The following is a 25,081-nucleotide window of genomic DNA, read 5'->3' as shown; positions in this document are numbered from 1 at the left end:
CTGTTGCCTGACAAGCTTCTTTAACATCAGAGAACATCTGTACATTTGTGCTTTTCCCTGGCTGCTATGATTTCATTTCCAGGCCATCATTTGTGTCTGGTGTTGAGTGAGGAATCCAGAATTTCTAGACAGAGGATAAGGGAAGTTTGAGGATAAAAGGACTATAATATATCTTTCTTCTCTGCTGACCTAAAAATTGATCTTCCCTGTTAGCTAAACAGAAATGGCTACTATTGCTGGAGTCATAAAAGAATTGTTGGACTCTGCAGGAACATCTGGAATCCATGTTAAGAGTTCTGCCGGTAGTCCCCATCACAATGAAAAAGCCACATGGCAAAAATGCTTCCCAGTTTCAAGGGGTATGGAGGGAAGAGGGATGTCTCTCTTCTACACTTTGGAAATATAGTTGCTGAAAATAGGCAAATCAAGATGAATAAAGAGCACCTCAATTGGTTCTGGATAATGGGTATTGGCTTTGATCACTGACTAGTACATTCAAACTGCTTTAAGTTAAAAAAAGACAGAACATATGGTGCTAGTTATTAGACTACATTCATGCTTTGTATATTCAGTGAGATATTGCCACTCCCAGACTGACTTACTAGACTCTAAAAATTGTACTTTATTTTTTTCAGCAAAACGTACGTTAAGCCGTCAATGTATTTCCTTACTTTTATTGCCACTATCTTATAGCAATAGTACCATTTGATGCCAGGTGGATAAAATCTAAAATGTGAGTTATATATTGCCAAAAAATGTATTCTTCAAGTTGAGAAGTTTATTTGCATTGACAGAGTTGTCTTGTTTTTAAAAACATATTTAAAAAAGAACAAAGGATTTTGAGAGATCTTTTTTTTTTTTTTAAATGATTCACCTGAATAGAAGGAAGGATTTAGAATGTGTCTGTGACCAAGAGTAGGGTTAGAAATATAGACCATGAAGAAGAGCAAGTTGAAATGGGGAGCTGGGAACTTTGACCTCCCAAGGATGGGGGCTAGTCACTTCTTTGTGACACGCTTCAATTGCTCCAGGATGTAAAATCTACCTTCATTTCAGGGAAGTTGTCAAATACTCCATGAAGATAACCAGTGCTGTTGAAAGACTAAATACTATTATCACTGTCACCATTACATGAACTAAGCTGGTTCGAGTCCAGCATGGAGACTATCCAGAAGGATGACTGTCATGACCCAGTTAGCTGGTGAGGACTGCAATCTTTGTGTTTATACAATATTAAATAAAAAGGAGAATTTCACTAAGCCACAAGAGATTTCTAGCCACAAATCAAGAAGATACAAAAAATCCTCATGAGAGAGTACTTTAGGACCCAACAATTAAATTATAAATTAAAAAGTAAAACAATCTGGTCAGTCAGCTGACTTTTTTGTCTACAAGGTGCTAAAGAACTGGTTTCATCATCAAAAAATGGATTTATTTAAAAATAGAAATAATAGCACGAATCAATTATTTCAGCTTTGTTTACACAGAGATACAAATTCCTACAAAACTAAAGAGGTGTGTAACATTTTTTGGACCTTGAATAGTACCTAGGACAGTGTCATGAACCTTGAAGGTACTCAATAAAATTTTTATTGATGATCACAATGATGGAATCATGGTAGAAAGGTTCTTTAGCCAGAACTGCCTCTAAACGTTCCTAAAATAATGCTAGCTCACATTTATCCAGGACTTTTAGGATTTACAAAGCACTTTCCTCACTACAACCCCAGGGATATAGTACAAATATTACTATCATCATTTACCTTTTGCAGAAGAGGAAACTGAGGCTTATGGAGATTAAATGACTACTTGCCTAGAGTTATAAAGCTAGTAAGTATCAAAGCCAAGTCTCAAACCCAGAATATCTGCCTTTAAGACCAGTGTGCTTTCCACAATACCAAGATAACTCTCAAGGATTTAAAGTCTCTGTTTAACTGCTAACCGATCTCTGGGAAAGGAGTTTCCAGAACCAACAATCTTGACCGCCAGGGAACACTTCTTTACATGTAGCTTAAATTCCTTCTGCTACAATTTACGCACATTCTCTCTTGGATGGTTTGTTTGCTTTCTGTGTTTTGGTTTCAAGAAATATTTTACTGGTTTTGTGAGTTGTTTGACTAAGTACTCTGATGCTTGAGGGAGTTCCAATTTTAATCTAAACTGTGTGCTCATCGTGTCCCTTCTTTAGCTGCCAGACTAGTCTTTTTGGGAATCTGGCCCAGGCTCAGTCTGAACATGGCTCTTCAAAGAACATAGCCCTAGAGTGTAATCTACTGTGAATGAGGGGTCACACCTTTTGAAATGCACCTCCCGCAGCCTTGCTCACTTGCATAAATAGTGAAGAATCATCTTGATACTTTAGTTAGAAAGCTATTTGGAGAGAAGGGTTTTTTTTTTTTAAATCTATTCAATATTCTATAAAACACTGGAGTGCCAACAACTAGTGGGATTCCACATGCATTACAAAAGTTCCTTCTGACTATATGCTCTGTGAGTACTCCCTAAGCATTTGTTGATTTGTTGATTAATATCTGTATCAGATAACATTATTCCTTTTCACCTACTTTTTAAAAATTGATATTATTTAAATTCTAAACTATTGTTATATGGTGGGAAATGAAAATAGTAAAACTTATCCCTGAGGCCCTGGGAAAACAAAATTGGTCCAAACACTCACTACATAGTTTCTTCTTAAAAGAGGCAGGTGCCCTAGCACTAAAAGTACTCTGTATTCATAGCTGCGCTCTTTGTGGTGGCAAAAAATTGGAAAACGAGGGGATGCCCATCAATTGGGGAATGGCTGAACAAATTGTGGTACATGTTGGTGATGGAATACTATTGTGCTCAAAGGAATAATAAAGTGGAGGAATTCCATGGGAACTGGAACAACCTCCAGGAAGTGATGCAGAGTGAGAGGAGCAGAACCAGGAAAATATTGTACACAGGGAGTGAAACACTGTGGAATGATCCAATGTAATGGACTTTATTATTAGCAGCAAAACAATGATCTAGGACAATTCTGAGGGTCTTAAGAGAAAGAATGCTATACACATTGACAGAGAAAGAATGGTGGGAGTAGAAATGCAGAAGAAAAACATATGACTTATCATTTGTTTATATGGATATATGATTTGGGGTTTTGGTTTTAAAAGATTACTCTATTGCAAAAATGACTAATATATGGAAATAGGCATCAAGTGATAATATTTGTATAACCCAAATGGAATTGCTTGTTCAGCTCTTGGGGTGGGAGGGGGAGGGGGAAGAGGGAGGGAAAGAAAATGAACTATGTAAGCATGGAAAAATATTTTTAAAATTAAAATAAAAAAGTATTCTTTTTTTTTCTATAATCTCAAGGATTTTGTCACCTTAGCTATAGATTTTGAAGAACTTGATACAGATGCCCTATCACTAGGCAAGGGTGAAAGCCTCATTAGAGAGACAATGTTTTAATTCAAGAGATGTGGGGAAGCTGCCAGACACATAAGATAAGATAATGGGGAATTTTAGTCCCCTATTGAGATTCACCCAAATATAAGATGAATTGGGGTTTTGTATCAGGGTACTGAAACCTAGATGGTGCTAATAGCATTTTTTGTAGACTCCTCCATTGGTTTAGAAGAAATGTAACCTAGCACAAAGTTAGCAGGAATAATTAGTTAAAATATGGGAATGTTTTCATTCCTCCCTAGTGGCTATACACCAGATGTAGTCCTTCATGGCCATTCTACCCACTGAGTAGTACCTGCCCCAGCAGGGCCTTGTAGTATTGTAGGGAAGTGAGCTTCCCTACAATAGAAGAGGAATCTAGCGGAAGTGAGCAAGTGATGCAGTCATCTAAGCGGGATTTTGTTGCCATTATCCCAAGCACCTCACATGGGACCTGGTACAACATATGTGCTTTTAAATGTTTGATAATTCATGAGTCGATGGGGATATGATTGGGGATGTAGACTCTAAACGATCACCCTAGTGCAAATATCAATAATATGGAAATAGGTCTTGATCAATGACACATGCAAAACCCAGTGGAATTGAGCGTTGACTATGGGAGGGGATGGGTGGAGGGGAGGGAAAGAACATGAATCATGGAACCACGGAAAATTTTTCTTAATTAATCAATTAAATAGAATTGAAAAAATAAATAAATTAACTAAAACAATTTTAAAAATAAAATGTTTGATGATTGATGGGATACACCCAATGGAGGATGGAAATGGAATGTTATAGATTCTTCTGCCTATAAGGCCAATTGATGTTCTTTCAACTGTATCACATGGTTTCTTTAAGTTTAGTGTCTCCTTCCTTAAAAATTAAAAGCTCTTATTTACACAATACAAATGTTTTCCTCACATTATCCTGTGAATTATGTAGATGTAACCTACTGCCTGCTAGCACAAGGATTTTAGTGCTAATAGACCAGGTCTCAGAACAGCTATGATTATAAAAAAAAAAACCCTGGCCAAGCCTTGCAAACGTTACCTACAGTCTAGAAATGAAGCTTTGGGTTTACATAGTCTTGGTTAAATTTCACATTTTTTTGGTTTATGCCACTATCTCTGGAACATCAGAATTTGACTCATATTTAGGGGTACCAAATTAAAAAGGACTAAGGCCTGCCAGTTTCCATACTGGTATCCAGGCTAGCAAAATACTCAATATAGTATTGCACAGAGCTCAGGTTTCTATCCTCCTCAAATACAGTGTTAAAAGGAAAAGGCAAGTTTATACTTTGTCAAATTGATACCACTCTGGTCTGAATAAAGGTCTTATTTATGTTCACCTTTATTGACAAGGGATTAAACTTGTAAACTTTCACTTTATTGAAGAGACATGAAAATACGTGTCTTCTCCATGATATTATCATTCCCATTTTATAGGTGAGAAAAGTGAACAAGTAACTTTTTAGTAAGAACTCAAACTCAGGTCTTCTGAGTCTAAATCTAGTGACTCTTTACCTAACTAAACAAACTTGGGAACAAAAGCAACTGTGTACTACCAAACACAGAGGTTGGAGATCAATGCAGAGAATGGGAATAATAACTAAGCATTTAAGTAGCATTTTAAAGTTTGCAAAGGATTTTACAAAAATCCTATTTTATCCTCACAACAACTCTGGGAGGTAGGTGCTTTTATTAATCTTCTTTTTTACAGTTGAGGAAAATGAGGCAGACAGAGGTTAAGAAACTTGTCTGGGGTCACATTTGAACTCAGGTCTTGATTCCAAGTTTAATGCTTTATCCACTGGACTGCCCATCTTCCTCTGAATTAAATAGGACTTTAAGATTTGCCAAAGACTTTACATCTGTAAACTCCTTTGAGAACACCGAGATTTCAATGAGCTCTGTCTGCTGATTCAGCCATTCCTAGTGGGCTAGCATTAAACTGAGGACCCTGAATTCATAAAGTGGGTTAGGAATGATATAAGAAGGTATATGGAAATGTAGATCTTAACTGGTAAAATGGAAAGACTATCAAATGAGATATTTATAAAGCATTGGGTACAGTATATGGCACATGGTAGGCACCAAATAAATGTTCCCATCTTTTGCCTTTCTTCCCTATGGGAAAACAATGAATGAGAGGCACAACGAACTTTTCCAGCCTTCTCTTTTATCATTACCCATCGGCAATTTTTTTGGTTCTAGGCAGGGTTTTGTTTGTTTGTTTGTTTTAGTTAGTTTGTTGTTGTTTTTAATCATAATCAGAATCTGGCAAAAATTTTGAAACTTTACATAATTAAAGAATTTACTTGGAAGATGGAATTATTAGACCTGAAAAGTGGTCCATAGCCTGCCAAGTTGTAAAGGATAGATTGGAAACATCTTGAAAACTGAACTCCTGCCAAAGAGAACTATAAATGCAAGGGTACTAGTATCATTTTCCCTTCCTCTATCCCACCTTCAATGGGGCCAGCAATTAGCTAAAACTGTAGGCATGCTCAATTGATTTGAATAATCCCATCCAGGTGCTTAGGAAAGATAATTTAGAAGAAATCTGGGGCTTTGTAAACTCCTAAATTAATGGAGATTGTTCTTTCTGATAGAAAAGGAATCAAGGTTTCTGGTTATCATATCGGAATCTAGAGTTTGTAATAGGAAATCTCTTAAAGATGGAGATGAATGAGCAACCAAACTTTTCCATGACTAGAGGCCAATAAGATAGGGGCCAAAAGGAATAACCTTAGTAAGAGGAAGTCTGGCTTGGTACTGTATTAATAAAGTTGGGTTGCACTGCAGGGATAGCTGTCTCCTTTTAGCCAAGGTGAACCCTTAAGTTTTTTGCCTTTGGTGAAAACCCAGCCCAGCTACAGAGAAAATCCAAGCTCAGCTGAAATTTTTGGGATCATTCTTGGGCCAAGAAAACGATGCAGTTCAGTAATTTTTGTATTATTCTAAGTTATTATAAGAAAAAAAACTACTACATAGGAAGGCCTCCAGAATATCAGGTGAATTCTGTATAAGTCTTGACATAAAGATATGAATAAGAATTGGGGAAGATGATGGAATATGTGTATATATATATATATGTAAATATGCACATCTATATCTATATCTATATTGCTGGAAGGAATATCCACTTTGGAAATAGCAAGGAACCCTGAAATATTGAGCTAATAACAATATGAAATAGGTAGTTCAGGAAACTGAGGCACAAAGCTGAAGTAACTTGATCCTGGTCACACAACAAACAAGTAACAGAGGTGTAGCCAAAACCCAGGTCTTGTATTCTTCTAATATGACATGCCGCCTCTTTGGGAGATAATTATATGGATCCCTTGGAGGATATTGCCCAAAGGATGAAGAAAAAACATGCATAAAAATCTTTCTGATACACTATGAGACTATACCAAATTATTACAGCCTGAAAGATATACAAAATAATTAGAAAGCCAAAAAAGGCCTGAAATTTAAGAATTGTGAGAATGCTGGCAAGAAAGAGATTGCTATTTTCAGTGAGCATTGCTAAATATGTCCGGATAAATTTACTTAGACTGTATATGAAGAAGATTCCAGCTACATGATGACATGAAGCCGAATCCCTTCATAGCCCAAACAACAGAGAAAAAAAAAGAGTGGAATGCTGATTCAAAATGTCCCAGGATGGAAATGACAGTGAGGAAATACCAAGGGAAGCCAGAACTGCAAATAATTCAAACATTCCAAGTTGCTAACTACAGTATCTCAGATCTGTATCCAAAATATGCAGAGAGATGGTGGGAGTAAAGGGGGCAAATCCAGAGGAAAGGGCTGGAGATTTTATTAGGGATGACCATGAAAGGAGACATCACATGCCAACGCTCTTTGGATTGTCAAAGCCAAATACAGCCTGATTTTTAAAAAGATTTATTTTGTTTATTTTAGAAAAAGGCTGGGAATCATAGAATGTCAAAGTTTGAAGAGACCTCTAAGATCATATAATCCAATGCCTCCATTTTGCAGTTAAGGAAATTGGGGCGCAGGGCAATTTACTCAGTATTATACCATGCCTCCTGTGAAAGGTGTGATAACTGAAATCTGAAAACTGGTGTTATTAAATAGCTATACTTCTTTTGTTCTCTTTTACCATTTTCTTATTAGTAGGAGTTGGCTTTTCTTTTCTCTGAGGAAATGGAATAGCTTATATCATTCATCTTTTTCCCTTTTGTGCTGTGTTTTATGTGTCTGTGTTTTCTTTTATATGTATAGAATTGATACTTAGCATGTTTTGCTTGGGTTAAAAATTCAACCCAATATGTCTTTAGTGGATCAAGTCAGTAAACATTTATTGAACTCTTGCTATGTGCCAGGAACTATGTTAAGTGCTGGAGAGATAAAGAAAGGGGGAAAATCAGTCCTTGAGACTGGAGGAGCTCACAGTCCAATGGGGGAGGCAACATGCAAACAGCTGTGTACGAGCAAGGCAACAGAAAGGACAAATTGGAGACAATGTTAGAAGGAAGCCACCAATGACAAGGGAGATGATGAAAGGTTTCTTTCAGAAGATGGGAATGAAGCAGGGATGCTAGGAGACGGAGATGAGTGAGGAATTCCAGGTGTGCAAGATAGCCAGGGAAAATGGATAGGATCAAGAGATGGAGGTCAAGGAAGTAGGGAGAGGAGAGTAAAGTGTAAGAAGAAAGGAAAAGTAGGAAGGGGTCAAGGTATGAAGGATTTTGAAAGTCAAATACAGGATTTTACATTTGATTCTAAGCCTCTGGGGTTGATTGAATACAAGGGGGACTACTCAGTGCCAGGCTCTGTGATGGGCACCAGGGATACAGAGACAAGAACAAAACAAGAAGAAAGTCAAGCAAAGCAGAAAGAGAATATAGCATTTAAAGGATCTAGAGGGGAAATTGCACATGAGATGTACCATGGAGAGGGAAAGTATTATTGTTATTAAGGCAGAGTATTTGGCTATAATTAACATTTCCAGGAAAACCACCACCAAGAGCTAGCGTGCCCATCAATTAGATCTTCTGACAAAACCAAGACTTCATTATGTAAAAGTCATGTCAAAGTATATTATGTAAAAAAGTGTAAAAAAATTTTAAGCAAACAATTCCATGAAGTAGGTAAAAATGTAAAAGTGCTTTTCAACCATTAGAGTAGACATTTCTAGAGATGAATATTCACTTCCCTTATTGTTGGGAAACAATTTCTTCCCCTGCTATCAATCCCTGTGTGGATGATAGAGGATATCTCTCAGCAATGGATAAAGGAGACTGGAAAGAGACCAACAGTAAGGGGAAGAAGTATGAGAATGTGCCTTATTTACTTAGGAGCTAAGAGTAGAATCTGGCTTGGGAAAGAGAATCAAACTCTAAGGAAGCCTTGGGCAACATAGATCCCAAAGGTCCTGAAGATACATTGTGCTCCCAGGGAAGGTCAAAAGAAAATAGAATGGGGTAGCTAGGTGGCACAGTGGATATAGAGAGCCAGGCCTGGAGTCAGGAGGACCTGAGTTCAAATCTAGTATCAGAGACTTCCTAGCTGTGTGACTATGGGCAAGACTTAATCTCAACAGCCTGGCCCTTGCCCTTCTGCTTTAGAGTTGTTAGGAGGACAGAAAGTAAAGGCTAAAAAACAAACAAAAAAACCAAACCAAACCAAAACAAAAAAAAAAAGAAAAAAAAGAAAAAGAAAACAGGATGTGCTACACCTGACAGAAAAATAATTTTTTAACAGAGGAATTTCTAAACTTAGAGATAAAGCTAATATTTTATCTCATGTTCCTAGATATTTGAAAATGTAGCCACTACAGACACAAGTATCTACTAATTCTACTTAATCCATTTGGAGTATTTGCATACTCTTAACAGGGCAAGGAGGAAGAATCCTCTATGGGAATTAAACATTTAAAAACAACTTTAGACCCCCGATGCTTAATCACTGTCAGACACTCTCCCCTGTACCTGGTGGGGCTTAAGTTGTTTCCTGCATTTTGGTTCTGTAACATGCTGAATTCCAATAAATAATCTATTCTTAAGCTCTTGTACCTATTTGCTTTATCATTCCTGGCTTCTTTAGACTCATGACATTGGCTTATTCTCCACCACAGGGATTATGTACAACTCTTACAAAAACCTTCTTGGGGTCATGAATTTTCTGACTATATACATCTACATGTATGTATAACTATACACACATGTATGTTCATATAAATAAAGTATGTTTATATAGGCATATACGGATACCATATATACATTTAAATATTATGAAGTCTAATTTTATTTATCACAAATGTTATATTTATGTAAATATTTCTATTTTTTTTCTTGCCTACTAAAGGTACAGGTGGTAAAATCTTCCCTTCCCTCTCATGGGATGCTTAGCCCAACTTCTTAACTATTACCTTTCCTTTTCCAGATGTGAGTACACATACTTCATTGGTTTCATAGAGAAGGAATGGCCTCTGATGTTCATTACAGTTCTCAATCTGTTGCTTTAAGCTCTGGATGTCATCTGGACTGAAGTTTCCTTTGAAAGGTATCATTTCAGTTGAATAGTATCTCGTATGTGGCTTGTAGAAAGGGGTACTTCATGAATGAAAGACCAAAGGAAGAAAGCTCCAACTATCTTCGAGAGCCAAAATATCTCTGTTTTTGCTGAAAGTTCTTTAGGTAGGTGTTAACTCATTGCCAGTCATAGTGAATAAGAATCCAATCATCTATTTTATATTCAAGTGTTTGGTTTGGCTTACTTTAAGAATTGTCTTTCTGGCATCTCTATTTCCAAAATAGCCACTACTGAGATTGAGAATTTGCTTTTTGAAAAGCCAAATAGATAACAAACTTTGCCAATGCTGTCTGTCCTGAACTGAAGGCTTTAAATGGGTTGGATCCTTCTGTTCTCTTCCTGGAGATGGAACTGTTCCCATGAGTCTATTAATATCTTTGGGAAACAGAGAAATGTTTTCATACCTCATTCATGTAATGGATGAGATCTGAAATGGGAGTCATGATGGGTGAGAGCCCTGGAGGTTGTTTGGCCTGTCACAGTATATAATGCTTCTGTGAAAGGAGTGCATTAGCTTAGGCATGCCACCTCTGTTCAGTAGAGCTAATAAAGTACCACTGCCAGGAACTGGAGTTCATAGAAACTCCACCTCTATTTTAACACTGTCCTTGAAAGTTGCTCAAGTAGCTTGTGTTGATAAGCAGTATGTGCCTGTTGCTGATCAGAACCTGAAGGATGCCACCAGCTTCCTGGGTCCACTATCAGGTACCTGCTTTACTTCAGGGCTGCCAAAGGGCAGAAATCCTAAAACAAAAAGAATCTCCAAAACAGGACATTTTTGAATCTCTCTCTCTGTGTCTCTCTCTGTCTCTCTGTCTCTCTGTCTCTCTCTGTCTGTCTCTCTCTCTCTCTCTCTCTCTCTGTCTCTCTCTCTGTCTCTCTCTCTCTCTCTCTCTCTCTCTCTCTCTCTCTCTCTCTCTGTCTCTGTCTCTCTCTCTGTCTCTCTGTCTCTCTCCCTCTCTCTGTCTCTCTTATTTTTTTTCTCTCTCCATCTCTGTTTCTCAGGGCAGGGTCCGAGTGACAAAGAGCTATATTGAACCCCCTAGCATGACTACTCTCCTGCTAGGAGGGTCTGAAAAAATAAAATAAGGTGAAGGTAATCTGGGTATTAATGGCTTTCTTGGTAGGAGTGTGTCAGGCCTGGCTCTGCAAGATGAAAGGGTGCTTGAAACCTGGTGCTGCATTAACTTGGGGATGAAGTGATTAGTCAGCAGGCTGACAGCTGTGCTAGGCGACTGGTGCCAGATTCCAATGTATGCTCTCCACGGCTGCCAAGTGTTTGCTTGTCGCCCCAGATAAATGGAGCATCAGCAGTGTTTTATTTGACCTGCTCACAAGAAAAATAAAGCAACTCTGACTTCCTCGGCGTGTTTGTCATTGACCTTGCATCTGCTCGATGGGAGCAGGGAGCCTCTTTTCTGAGGACCTGAGCTGGTTAACTCTTAGTCTGATGGGTTCTACATCAAGGCCAAGATAATCTGCTCCCTCATTCAGACCTGGAAAGAAGCTACCTTCTGTTAAGATAACTTAGCACTAGAAATGTCCTAGTAATGCACCATGTCTCTGGGGTAGCAAAAAAAAGGCTTTTGAGGGTACTTAGAAATCTCCTGAGACACTTGACTGTCAAAATTAAAGGGTACATGAGCCTGCTTGATACAGAGAGAAGCAAGTTTATCAGAATAATTTTTTAAGAACTGACTCTAGAGCCTGAAGGCCAGGGTTCAAATCCTGTCTTTATTACCGAGTGATTAATACCCAGATTATCTTCACCTTGTTTTACCTGTCGCCTTTACAATTTACTTAGCCTCCTTAAGTCTCAGTGTCCTTATCTGAAAAAATAAGGTGGGACTAGATGACCTTCTGTGTTCCCTTTTCACCCCAGATCTATGATTCCATGATGCAAAATGGTCCTTTGAATCCATGCACAGGTCTGTATTAGTACTATCCATTATGAACTCCCATAGTACTGGATTCCAGAATATGGTGGGACACCATATAGTGAAATTCCAATAGATTTTGAATTTGTAAATCCCTTTAAGTAGCATGGTATAGAGTGGATAGTCTCTTGACTATCCTGAGTTTCCTGAGTTTCAACTCAAGAAGACATGGTTTCCAATCCCATCTCTCTCTCTCTCTCTCTCTCTCTCTCTCTCTCTCTCTCTCTCTCTCTCTCTCTCTCTCTCTCTCTCTCTCTCTCTCTCTCTCTCTCTTCTCTCTCTCTCTCTCTCTCTCTCTCTCTCTCTCTCTCTTTCTCTCTCTCTTTCTCTCTCTCTCTTTCTGTCTGTCTGTCTCTGTTTCTCCTCGCTCATTCCCTTTGTGACCCTGGGCAAGTTGTTTCATTTCTCTAAGCTTCAAGTTATTAGGAAAAAACTGGATTAGGTGACTTCTTTAAATCTATGATTCTCATTCTGATTTCATTATCCATTACTTTATCTATATTCTTCTTGACTAGATTTATTCTTAAGGCGACTCTTAATTAGTTCATCCTTATACTTTTGCTCTTCATGGAGTTCAATGATCCTTGATGCAGTAGACTTTTATTTGAACTATTTATTTTTATACGCTTTTATTGATATTTTCTTTCTTATATTATCAGTTTCCCAGGTACCCTTTCCCCCTCTCTCCCAAGAGCCATCCCATATGACAGGGTATTTTTTGAAGAGGAAAAACAAGTCAGCACCAGTGATACATACATTGAGGAAGTCCAAAAAAATGTACAATATTTACACCTCTGGACTTCCAGCCTCCAAGAAGGGATAGGTTGGAGTGAACTCTTTATTAAAATCATAGTAATAGTAGTACTAGTGATTCCTTATTTTAACTTTTTTCAAATTTCTTTAAAACCTGTCATATCATTTAGTTTCATGAAACCCTGTAAAGTAGGAAAAACAGGCATTTTATAATTACTATATTATTGTTATTAATTTTCACCTTGTAGATTCAATTATGTTGTGCCATTTTACCAGAAAAAAGGAAACATGCAAATGATAGGGTCTTTGCCATCATGAAGTTTACAATGGAGGGGAATAATCCATACATATTAATATCTAAAATAGACCTGGGTAGGTAGTAGAAAGGCAGAAAACACATGGTTTGTGAAATCCAAAAGGTAAAGTTTGTTCCTGATGGGAGTTTGGGAGGCAAGTGATGGTTAGAGTAGCAGTCAAGGCTTTGTGGATAGAGTGGTCTAAAAAGATGGATAAGAATTCAACAAATAAAGAAGAGAAAGAGATATATTCTAGTCATAGGGTTGGAGCAAATGCACAAAGGTTGGAAAACAGAAGACATTTTGGGGGGCTAAGAGCTGTCAAGTTCTATTGGACCAGAATGTTGGAAAACTATAGTAGCACCATATTATGCAGGGCTCTGAAGAGACCAACAACATTCAATTTTACTTGGGACCCCCAAATTCAAGATGTCCAAGAGTGAGCATCTGGTGAGGAAATAGTGGTGCTTGGTGTGGACAACATTTTCAGGAGTTTGGCAGTGAAGAGGAGAGGGGGAAGGGTAGAATAGCAAGAGGGTGAGGGAAATTGAGGCACAGGGTAGTGAGTTAATTTACTCAAGGTCATATAGTTAGTGCCAGGGCTAAAGGAACCCACATATGACTTATTTCTATCAATTCTAAATGATCTATGAGAAGACATTTTCCCCTAGTAGCTAGTGCAAATAATTGGTCCTTTCTCATAGTAGCATTTTTGACTATCTGACTTTGTGAAATTTTCTTATTTTTCAAAGCCATAAGCTCCTCTTTTTCCCCATCACACTTCCTCGCTTTTGGTATTTCCCCAAGATGCACCTGTAAAGTTTGACTCCTGGCTGTTTATGCCTAAATGATCTGAGCCATTCCAAATGCGGAGCAACCAGGACAAACTTTTTTTAATGCTCTTTATAGACTTTATTTGATTGTCCTGACTTGTTCTTACACATAGACATTTCCCTTTTTCCTTTCTATGCATCTGGCTGGCTTAGTACAAAGCACAATTCAGTAATGGTCTTGAAAATGGGCAAAGTGAACACCCAAGGGAGTGCTGGAGGGAAGCATGGAGATAAGGCAGCTTTCAGATCTTAGCTTGGGATCATTTCTGACTCCTGGGAGTTCTCCTTCTAATATGATCTCTGTCTGAATAAGCAAAATCCTGTTCTCTCTTGTGTTTAAAGCAAATAAAGTACATCTCTGAATATCAGCAGCATGTGGTGTTTAATTTGCATCTCACCAAGGAATACAAGACACAAGGAAGATGAGCTAAAGGGATTTTTAATGGAAACCGAATTATAGTTTCTGAGACACAGAGCTATGGCCAGAGCAGATCAAGCTGTGATCTTGTTAGCTGTTATAAATTAAATTGGGTTTCTTCCTTGGGCAGGGAAATTCTAGAGGAAAACATTTGGGAAATTATACAGGTGATTCAGCAGGAGGTGCTGTTCCTGAGAGTTTGTACCAGAGCTTATGCAGTTCTGAAAACCTAGGTGTGTGGAGACTGTACCGTGCTGCTGAGGTTTATGCATTTGAAATCTTTGACAGATGTGGTAAGTGAAATTCGGTTACACTTTTAGCATCGGTGCAGGGGCATAGCCTGGATGGAGATGAGCTTTGGAGGGTCCACTTAGGAGAGAGTTTCAGGAAGAGGGGATGTTTAGGCCAGGTTTGTGCTGCCGTACAACTGTCAAACCAGATCATTTTGGGGGAGGCTCATGATGTCATGGGTGGCAGGGCACCAGAGCAGAGAGCCAGAAGTCCTTTTCTTTCCCCTTAAACTCTTCTTACCTTCTATTAGAAACTCTTCTTACCTTCTCTGTCCCATGCTTGCAACCTTGGATTCATCCCAGATTGCATTCACCTTTCCACATCTAAGCCCGTTGATTTACTTTTGGGACACCTCTGTCATATACCCCCTTCTCTCCCCTGACATTTCCCTCTCTGTGGTGAAGGGTCTTATGCCTTGATTGTCTTAAATCCCTCTTCACATCAGTCCACCCTCCAGTCAGCCACTGAAGGAATTTTCCTAAAACACGGGTCTGATCATGTCATTCCTCTACTCAATGATTCCAGTGGCTTCTTGCTGAAGCAAATGTAACAATGCTCTGTTTGCTATTCAAAGCCCTAATAACCTAGCCCTGTCCTAGCCTTCCAGTCTTTGTAGCCTTTACTCCCTGACATGTTTTCTTCAGTCCTCTAAGCTGTTCCATGAATAAGAAACTCCACCTCTCTGTTCTGTGTCTGTCCCCCATACCTGCAATGGTCTTCCTCCTTGGATTTAATTATTGACCTCCTGGGCTTCATTTAAGTCCAAACTCAAATCCCACTCTCTACAGAAAGCCTTCCCCAACCCCTCTTCATTCCAGTGCCTTTCCTCTGTTAATTATATTTGGTATCTGGCTCATTTTTGCATATGTTTGTTTGAATATCGTTCCCCACCATTAGATTGTAAACTCCTTAAAGGCAAGAACTTTCTTTGGCTTCTTTGGGTGTTGCTAGTGCTAAGCACAATTCCTGATTCATAGTAGGTACTTTATAAATGTTTATTGATTGATACTGAATTTTTAGTCAGAGAACCTGAGTTCAAATTCTGACTGTATTTACTACCAGTATAACGTTAGGCAAATCATTTAATTTTCCTGTGCCTCAGTTTCTTCATTTGTAAATGAGGATTTTGAGATATATGACTTGAAATATCCATTCCAGCTGTGCAATCTTATGATCTTAAAATATCACAGAAACCATGGGAAATTTGTAAGAAGTCTTCAAGAGTGGTCTGTCTCTCTCTGTCTCTGTCTCTCCATCTCTGTCTGTCTGTCTGTCTGTCTGTCTCTCCTTTCCATTTCTCCTTGTGTTTCTGTGTGGACCAGACTGCAGAACTTCTGGGAAAGGTGGAGAGAAGCTCATTCTGAGTATCTTTGTTATCCTGGGTGTTTACAGGTGTTCTACATGTGGCCCTTACATTGTTCAATAGCTAAGTCCTAGAGTACATCAAAGAGGGGAACTTAATGGTGACATGACCGCCAATTTGACACAAAAGCCATTTATCTGATCTGCAAATAACCTCAGTCTCCTATCCCTTGGAATGATTGCTTTGTAGTGGACATATTCTGTGAATCTGTCAACTTTTACCTGTCGACTCAATTCAGGACAAAAGAACAAAGAAATGGATTCTAGAGAATATATATATATATATTTTTTTTTTAATTCCACAGTCCACTTTAGTCACTCAAATCCACATATACTCTAGCATCATAATGGCTAAGAAGTTGTTACACAGTGACTTGAACTCCTGCTTTCTTTCTTTCTTTCTTTCTTTCTTTCTTTCTTTCTTTCTTTCTTTCTTTCTTTCTTTCTTTCTTTCTTTCTTTCTTTCTTTCTTTCTTTCTTTCTTTCTTTCTTTCTTTCTTTCTTTCTTTCTTTCTTTCTTTCTTTCTTTCTTTCTTTCTTTCTTTCTTTCTTTCTTTCTTTCTCCCTCTCTCTCTCCTTCCTTCATTCCTTCCTTTCTGCTTCTCAGACTCTGAGAAATGCACTAATGGGCAGTCACATTATTTAAGAGATGGGAGCTATCTTAGAGATCAGTATTTCAACCTTTGCTCATGTAGGCAATAGAAAGGAGAAAGAAACATGAGATGTATAGATTATCCATTAGTCATCTAATCCATGAGTTGCCTGGTATTTTTTATTTTTTATTTATCCTAATAATAATTCATATTTATGAGGTTCTTTAAAAATTTAAAGCATTTTCCTCAATAACCCCACAAGGGAGATGTTTCAAGTATTATCAATCTCATTTTACAGCTATGATATCCCTCTTCCTCTGTCCTTCTCCCACCCTAATATATAGAATTTGCAAGGCCATCCAAACATAGCTGCATGGCTACTTGCTCAGACTGGTTGCTAAGTTCATTCACCCTATTCTATGATAGGCTAGTTGTGGTGCAATAAGATTGGAGGTTATTGCCAGAGCCATATAGCCAGGACAGAGAATATCAGCTTCTGTTAGTGTCTCAGGTCTTCTCCTGAGTCCATTGGCATCCCGAGTCTTTTCCCTGTATCAGAAGTTCTCAGCATTTTTGCCTGTTTCTGGTGATCACCCCCACTGGAAGAATAAATCAAAAAGCCTAGAGAAGTTAAGTCATTTACCTTCCTTTGCCACTCAAAGGGAATACAATGGTGAACAAACTCAGGCTTTAGATTTCCAGAATTCCTGGGCTGAGTCTTTTATTTGAGGGCCTTCTAGATTCTAGGAGAGTGGCTGTTTGTAGCTGTGTGGCATTTTCTTAGGTAGATACTTTATTATTTTATTATGCAATGTGTGTTACTGTTCTGTATTATTATTTTTTTTACTAATTGAGTCTATGCTAGGAGTGAAAACAGGGGTATGTAGACATATCTAACTAACTATATTTGATTCTAAGATGAGCCAATCCTCTTATGGCACAACCCCAGGACTATAGAGTGTCTAGAAAATCATGGGGGCTCAGAGCTAATTTTTATTGGGTAAATTCATAAAGTCAGTGGTGGAACTGAGATAGAGAGAAGATCAATGGCTCTTTCAGGAACAAAAGAGAATACTTCCCCACCACTTTCATTCCACAACGGCATTCATAAAGCACCAGAGTAGCAATAGAGCTCTTCAGTGCCTTTTAATGCTACCTAGTAATTAAACAGATGAAGAAACTTAGGCTTAGAGAGATACTGTAATTTGTCCAAGGTCACACAACTAGTACCTGTTAGAACCAACATTCAAACCTAGTCCTTCCTGACTCTAAATCCAGTATTCTTTTTACTACATCATATGGTCTCTCCTAAACTATGTTGCAGCTCTATTGTTACAATGGTTAAGCTTTTATTGCATCCTCTGTTTTAGTTATTCTTGTCTATATTTTAACAATTCAAAGCTTACTGAATAATTATACTATTATACATACTATTTGTATAAGGAAAAGGTTCAGAAAAGAGCCAAAGAGAATAGTTGATTAGTGTTAACTGTATCCACAAGAACCAAGAGTTTAGTTTTAAGGCTAACTCCTATGAATTTCCTAAATGCTAAATTCTAACTATTGTGCTTAACTCTTCTTGGCAGGTACCATGAGACACAAGAAGCCTAAGACATCATCCCTATCCTCAAGGCATTTATACCATGTTTGAGTGAACAACAACAAAGAAATATAGTATATAATTTAGCACTAAATTATACAACTCAGAGTAGGCTGAGTTGTGGGAGATGGGGTAGGGGATATGAGAGGGAAGGAACCAAACACTACTATCACCACTATCATTACTACTAGTACTACTAGACATTTACACAGTGCTTTAATTCTGCAATATGCTTTTTAGACTATCTCATTTGAGCTTTGCCACAGTCCTATATAATATAGGCATTTTCATTTTATGAAGGAGAAAAGGACACCAAAAGAAGCTACATTTCTTGACTATGGAATATAAGCACCTTGAGGGCAGGAACTTTTAGCTCAGGGCCTTATACATAGTAAGAAATAAATGCTTATTGACGGACTGACAGTCACTATAGACTTAGGTGTTTCTCCTGGAAAAAATGGGGACTGCTTACCTAATTTCTATTGTCTGAAGCAGTTTTTCAAGGAAAATGGTTTGCAAACCTCAAAGTGCTTCCACATGATTTATTATTTCTCTTTGATAAGGCACCTGATGAAAATAATCCCCTTGTCCAAATGTTGAGGGGGCATAGTGAAAGGTGACCCTAAGAAACTAGTGAGGATTGAGAAATTTCCTATGGAGTGGGAAGCTGGAATTCAAATAGGAGGCGAACATAAGTAATTTAAAACAGTCATTGTTGTGAGGTGAGAAGAAAAGAGGAGATTCTAGCAAGCTCATTGTAATTCAACGCGACAGTCACCGTGCTGGGTGTGCAAGCTTGGCATTCTGTCAGCTGCTGATGGCCACATCATCTTTTTGAGCTCTACTCCACTGAGGCATCATGACAGATTTGATGTACCCCCAAAAGTAAACAGAGGGATTTCCACAGATATTTAAGATTTGAAAAATGACATTTCATGGCAGCAGCTGAGAATGCGCTGAATCTGTGATGGGCAATTAGAAGAGTGACATTTTATTTAAAGGGATGATTGTTCAGAGTTGGGCATCTGTACTTTATGGATTGTTGAAAGTGGAAAGGTTGGCTTATGGGCACACAGAATAAAGGGAGAAAAGGAAGACGGTAACAGAGGGAAAGAAAGTGAGCGAGAAAAAGAAGGAGAGAGAGAGGAAGTGGAATAAACTAGAATGTGGTCAATATAATTTTATTTGCTTTATTAATCCTGAGTGTGGTGCCAATATGTCTGGGTTCTGTGGCTCCCTGGCTGCACTGTCACACGGTGTGTGATCAATCCTCACTCCCATGAAATGAGCCGCCCACTAGAAGGAAAACATCGCTAGAATCATATGACATTTCCATAAAAATCTCGGCATTAAACCAGGCCATATTTTGATGTAGCAGTCTCAGTGGGTTTGAATAGTCCCAGTGCTGCACAGCTCTGGGAAGAAGGCAGCCCTGTCTATCCTGATTGCTTGTTTCTTAACTGAAATATATCCCATTTCCCTGTCACCGGGCCAGTGAGACCAAGAAAAAGACACAAGCCTTGGGGTATTCCTCTGAATTGATCTTCCCTGCTTCCAAACGAATAGAGTCTTTCCTTTTCCAAGAGAGGAAAAGTGAGTGGTGGGTGCCAGTGGGGATGGAGGTGGGGAATTGAGAGGGAGAAGTTAAAGATAACAACATTAGAGGTTCGACGATGCTAAGTGTTCAAATTAGTCCTCACATGTAGATGAGATGTTTTTAGACAGGTATTTGTTCAGGCCACTTGGGTACCCTTTACTGCAAGAGAAGTCCAAAGACTCAGGTCCGAGTCCTGGTTCTGTGACTCTAGGGGGACTTGCCTATGTGACTTTGGATAAATTAGTTCATTTCTCTGTTCCTGTTTCTTTACCTGCAAAATGACTTGCTAAAAAGTCTGTTCCATCCTATCCTTCAATAGATCTTTTAGCTACCAGATTTACTTGGGGCTTCCACCCCAATGGGGCATCACGAGATGCCCCATGGCAGCCAGGCTCCAGTTCTTCTGCCACTTGGAGTTCATGGGGCCTCTTCGGTGTCCTCTTATCTCCTTCCCAAACTACAAAAAGCACAGGCAACTCCATAGACTGTTGGGCAAATGGCTAATTACTTTGGAGATAGTCCAGTCCTCCCTATCTACTTTCCTGGATTCCCTTAACTGCTCACTAAATCAGAGGTTACCGAGGAAACATTTTGCAGACTGTTTCTGTGTTACTTAGGTGGTGACAATTCTGGAAGCTTAAGGAGGCTCTGTGGAGCCAGGATTTTAAATAAGTAGGAGTCCCTTGTAATTAAAATAATTTTGAATTAAAATTGCCACTTCAGTAATTGCTTTTATATTATAATATTTACTACCAGTACCACTGTGTAACTTATCACATTAATTACAGTTGGAAAAATTTGGCTGATGAATAATTAATACAATGTGATAACCAAGGAGTGTACCGCTTTGGAAAGAGAGCCTGAAAGAAAACTGTTGCGCCCCAGCACCCCTAACCCGCACCCACCCACCCCCAGCCCCGTCAGGGCTCCCCGGCCATCTGACGGCCATGTGTTTGCAGGTGCTACTCCCACTATTGATCACCTGCTGTTATCAGAGGTCAAGGGGAAAATTTCTCTTCAGCCTTGTCAGGGAGGCACCGGAAACGGATCAGGAATTCTCATCAGTGGCAGCTGGGTGAAACTTTCACTTTATTAAAACAGACAGTTTCCTCAGCCCCAGTAATTCAGCAAAGCATAAATTAGAAACAGCTCCAAAGGGTCAGTGAAATTCTGGAGCGGCAGTCCAAGCTTCATAAAAAATGTAAGGCTGATATTTTCCATAAGCACATACAAGGTTAGAGGAAAGAGCAAGGGGTGGAGGGAGCATTTCTGCAGAGTGGATTCCTGGGACACACAAACAGCCAGACCATTTCCCCATTACTTCCCAAATAAAGCCCCAAAGGGCGGTAAGCACCCACCCTGACCTGCCCTGTACACCTACACAACACCCTGCCCTGTACACCTACACAACAAAGAGGCTGAAGGGCCATCTTTGTGCTCTCTTTCAACTGCAAGTGGGAAAATTGATCCCAAAGCTTCAATGGAGAGGGGGAAAAATTGGTGTTTTCATAGCCTCTTAAAAAGACGTAAGATGGGTATCAAACACGTCTGCAAACCCAACTGGCAAAAGTCCTTAGAGTGGCTGAACTAGATTAAATTATAATTGGGAGGGGGCAGCTAGCTGGGTGGCTCAGTGAATTGAGAGCCAGGCCCCGAGATGGGGAGTCCTGGGTTCAAATATGACCTCAGACACTTTTTAGCTGTATGACCCTGGGCAAGTCACTTAACTCCCATTGCCTAGCCCTTACCATTCTTCTGCCTTAGAACCAATACTTAGTATTGGTTCTAAGACAGAAGGTAAGGGTTTAAAAAAATTGTAATTGGGAAGCATTTAATGAAATGAAAAAAAAATACAACAGCAATAATACAGATTTATGGTTTCCTACTATTTTTCTTATAGGTATCATAGTGTCTAAAGATTGTTTCATTTGAACCTCACAATAGCCCTGGGTGGTAGTTTCATTTTACAGAAGGAGAAACTGAGACCAGGCCAGGAGGTTGGTGTCAGAAGTAGAATTTGAACTCTGGTCTTTAAAAAAATTTAAAAATTAAGTTAAATTAAAATATTTATTAATTTTTTAAGAATATTTTTCTATGTTTACATGATTCATTTTCTTTCTATTCCCCTTCCCTCTCTGCTCCCAGAACTGACAAGCAATTCCACTGGGTTGTACAAATGTATCAAACCTAATTCCATATTTAAATTTTATTTTCAAATCCACATTCTTTTAACCTATTCTCTCATTCACTCTACATCTCTTCCTCAACACTAGATAAGAAAACCAGAAAAACAAAATCCATGTTACAAACGTGTATATGGAGCCCTTCAGAGATCTGTTTCTATCTGGGTTTGACACCCATGATGTGAGATACTCATTTCAAAAATATGGCTAAGTGGTAGCTAAGTGGTATGATATAGATAGAGTGCTGGGCTTAGGGGGAGTAAGCCTCAGACACATATTAGCTGTATGGCCCTGGAAAAGTTACTTAACCTGTTTGCCTCAGTTTCCTTATCTATAAAATGGGGATAATAATAGCAATTACCTCTGTAGGGTTGTTCTATTTTTATTTTAAAAGTTTTTTTTTAAACCCTTACCTTCCATTTTAGAATCAATATTTAGTATTGGTTCCAACGCAGAAGAGCAGTAAGAGTTAGGCAATAGAGGTTAAGTGACTTGCCCAGGGTAACACAGCTAGGACGTGTCAGGCTAGATTTGAATGTAGGGTTGCTTTAAAAGATAAAAGGAGACAGTTGTAAAGCCTAAAAACCTTTGAATGTTTTATCAATGCTAGTTATTGTTACTATTATTAATCACACCCCTGGCAGAGAAACTGTATACTTCATGTGGAAGGGGACTATGCCCTAATTTCTTCTTGGGGGGGATAACATTAGGCAGCTAGGTGACTTAGTGTATTCAGTGTCAGTCCTGGAATCAGAAAGACTAATTTTCCTGAGTTGAAAAACTGGCCTCAGATACTTAGTAGCTGTATGACCCTGGGCAAGTCACTTAACTCTTTTGTCTTAGTTTCCTCATCTGTCAAATGACTGGAGAAGGAAATGGTAAACCACTCCAGCATATCTGTCAAGAAAACCCCAAATGGGCTCATGAAGCATCAGATACAACTGAAAATGACTGAACTTGGGGGATAACACTGGACCAGGTACAAGGGACACTCGGCAAACACCTATTTAATTTCTCGTGAATCCAGCTGCATAGAACTGCACTGAGTTCACAGAGTCTAAAATCTATAGGCAGAGTTTCTGGGGTGGGGCAGTTCACTACTGTTCCCTCAACACTAACCCTTATTGTCCACCTCAAAGAGACAAGTTTGGTCCCCTAAAAATATGCTTGATTAGGGTAGAGCTCCCCCGCCCCCTGAAGCTATAGGAAGTTCTATAAGATGTTTTTTCTAAGAGCAATTTTTCAGCAAATGGATACCCCCACTGGCCTTTTGATTAAGACCCATTTTCTAGTGCTTTACTCTGTCATGAATTTTAAAAAGATGATATTATAATGACAACGTAGAAAAGTGATGGCCGACAAACAGCATCGGCAGTGAAATGACATCTAGGCTATTTTACTGCTTGAAATTTTGCAACGCATCTTTGTACTCTTCAAGGTTAGGCAATAGTATTCTAGACAAAATGACAAGTGAGAAAATTAATTATAATTAATCACAGATCTGGCAGTTTGGAAGGCCCAGTAAGTCATGCTTCTGGTTAGGAAAGCCATATATTAAATGCAATGTAATACAACAGACATTGTGACGGAGGAAGGAAAAACCCAAAGAAGAATAAAAGATCTCCTGGTCAATTACAAAGCTACAAACTTCAAGGTTAAAATACTGTCATTTAGAGCTTCAGACCAGCTGGGAGATAAGTCTTTATGCAACCATTTCCCAATGAAATAAAACCTGTTTACATCTCAGCACCCGAAACATATGCCATCCAATTTAGAATCCCAGAGTTACCATGTGAGTCAAATAGGACTTCTATAAAAAGAAAAAATGCCAAATTACTTTTCAGCCCAGGTGTACAGAATGAATTTACTGAGGGCCTTTAGCATATCCAAACTAGCTGAGCTCTGGCAATCCTCCGCTGCATCCTATTACAGTTGGACAATACCATATTGAAGGATGCTATTTTAGGAAGGAAAAAAAAAAGGTTTTGCTAATCATGTTACACTTAGAAAGTATATTCTGTCTCCTTGCAGAGTTTTAGTGAAGACAATAATATCTATAAATGGAGACTCCATTTTGCCAGATGCCTCTTCCTCGCCAGTGCTCAGAGCTCAATGGCAATGGACAATGGGAGTAAAAGGGGCAGTTAGTTGTCCCCAAACCCCCAGTTTGGAGAGACTCCTCAACTCCATTTTGCATTGCAAATTGCATCCTAATGGACTCCTCATTAGAAGGTCCTTCTTCCAGTCCTGAGCCAAATAAAAGCAAAAGTGATTGAATTCCATTAGGGAGCAATTCTTTTCCTTTGTCCCTTATTTCTTTTTTTGCTTATGAGGTAAATTCTTCTTGGAGTAATATCATATCCCAGACAGGCCAGCTCTGTGGTATGCGTTGAGCTCTACTCTGGGCTCTTTCTGGGCGATGGTCTACTGTCCTGGGCCCTCTCCTCTTCTCTAACTATATTACTGTTTCATTTGATGACCTCATCAGTGCCTGGGGATTCAATTATCTCTATGCCAAAGATCTCCACATCTACTCTTCCAGTCCTGGCTTTCTCTCCTCACCTCCATACTCACATCTCCAGCTTCCTAATGGACACCCCCAACTAGATATCCCAAAGACATATTCAATCCAATGTGTCCAAATTGCAATTAATTATTTTTCCCCCCAAACTGTTGTCTCTTCAGAACTTCCCTGTTCTGTTGAGGGAGTCCATTTCTACTCAGCTGTCAAAATGATCTTCTCAATGCACATGGCTTAATATGTCACCTTCCCAACTTCCTTCAATAAACTCCAATGGCTGTGCCCTCCAGAGCCCAATAAAACTCTCTCTGACATTCAAAGCCCTTCAGAACTTGGCCATCCTCTTCTTGGCTCTCCAGTATTCTTACATCTTATTCAGTCTCAGGTACTCTACAATTAAGTGACACTGGCCTCCTTGCTATTCCTTAGGTAAGATGCTCCATCTCCCTTGTGTTTTCATTTGCGGTGTCCCATGCCTGGAATGCTATCCCTTCTCATTTCTGGTTTCACCAACATCCTTCAAAACTCAGTTAAATCCCACCTTTTACAAGAAGGCTTTTCCTGCCTCCTCTTAACACTGATGTGTTCTTTCTTTTAATTATCTTCCATTTTTCCTGTCTGCATCTTGTTTGTACATAGCTGTCTATGTATCGTCTCTCCTTTTAGAATGTGAGCTCCTTGAGATCAAGGACCTTT

The 25,081-nt window shown here is 38.9% G+C and overlaps 1 protein-coding gene and 1 long non-coding RNA gene across 5 annotated transcripts in view; one reads left to right on the top strand and one right to left on the bottom strand.

Moving 5' to 3' along the window:
• The window catches only part of AFF3 (ALF transcription elongation factor 3), a 669,714-nt gene that overhangs the window by 58,692 nt on the left and 585,941 nt on the right, over positions 1-25,081 (bottom strand). The window lies entirely within an intron of this gene.
• On the top strand, positions 946-19,711 carry LOC103104718 (uncharacterized). Its single transcript, XR_008913916.1, has 3 exons — positions 946-1,201; positions 9,852-10,105; positions 18,071-19,711. It is a non-coding gene; the product is annotated as an uncharacterized LOC103104718 (long non-coding RNA).

The sequence above is a fragment of the Monodelphis domestica genome, chromosome 8, assembly GCF_027887165.1.
Source record: "Monodelphis domestica isolate mMonDom1 chromosome 8, mMonDom1.pri, whole genome shotgun sequence".
Lineage (NCBI taxonomy): Eukaryota > Metazoa > Chordata > Mammalia > Didelphimorphia > Didelphidae > Monodelphis > Monodelphis domestica.
This window is presented reverse-complemented; position numbering and strand designations above follow the sequence as displayed.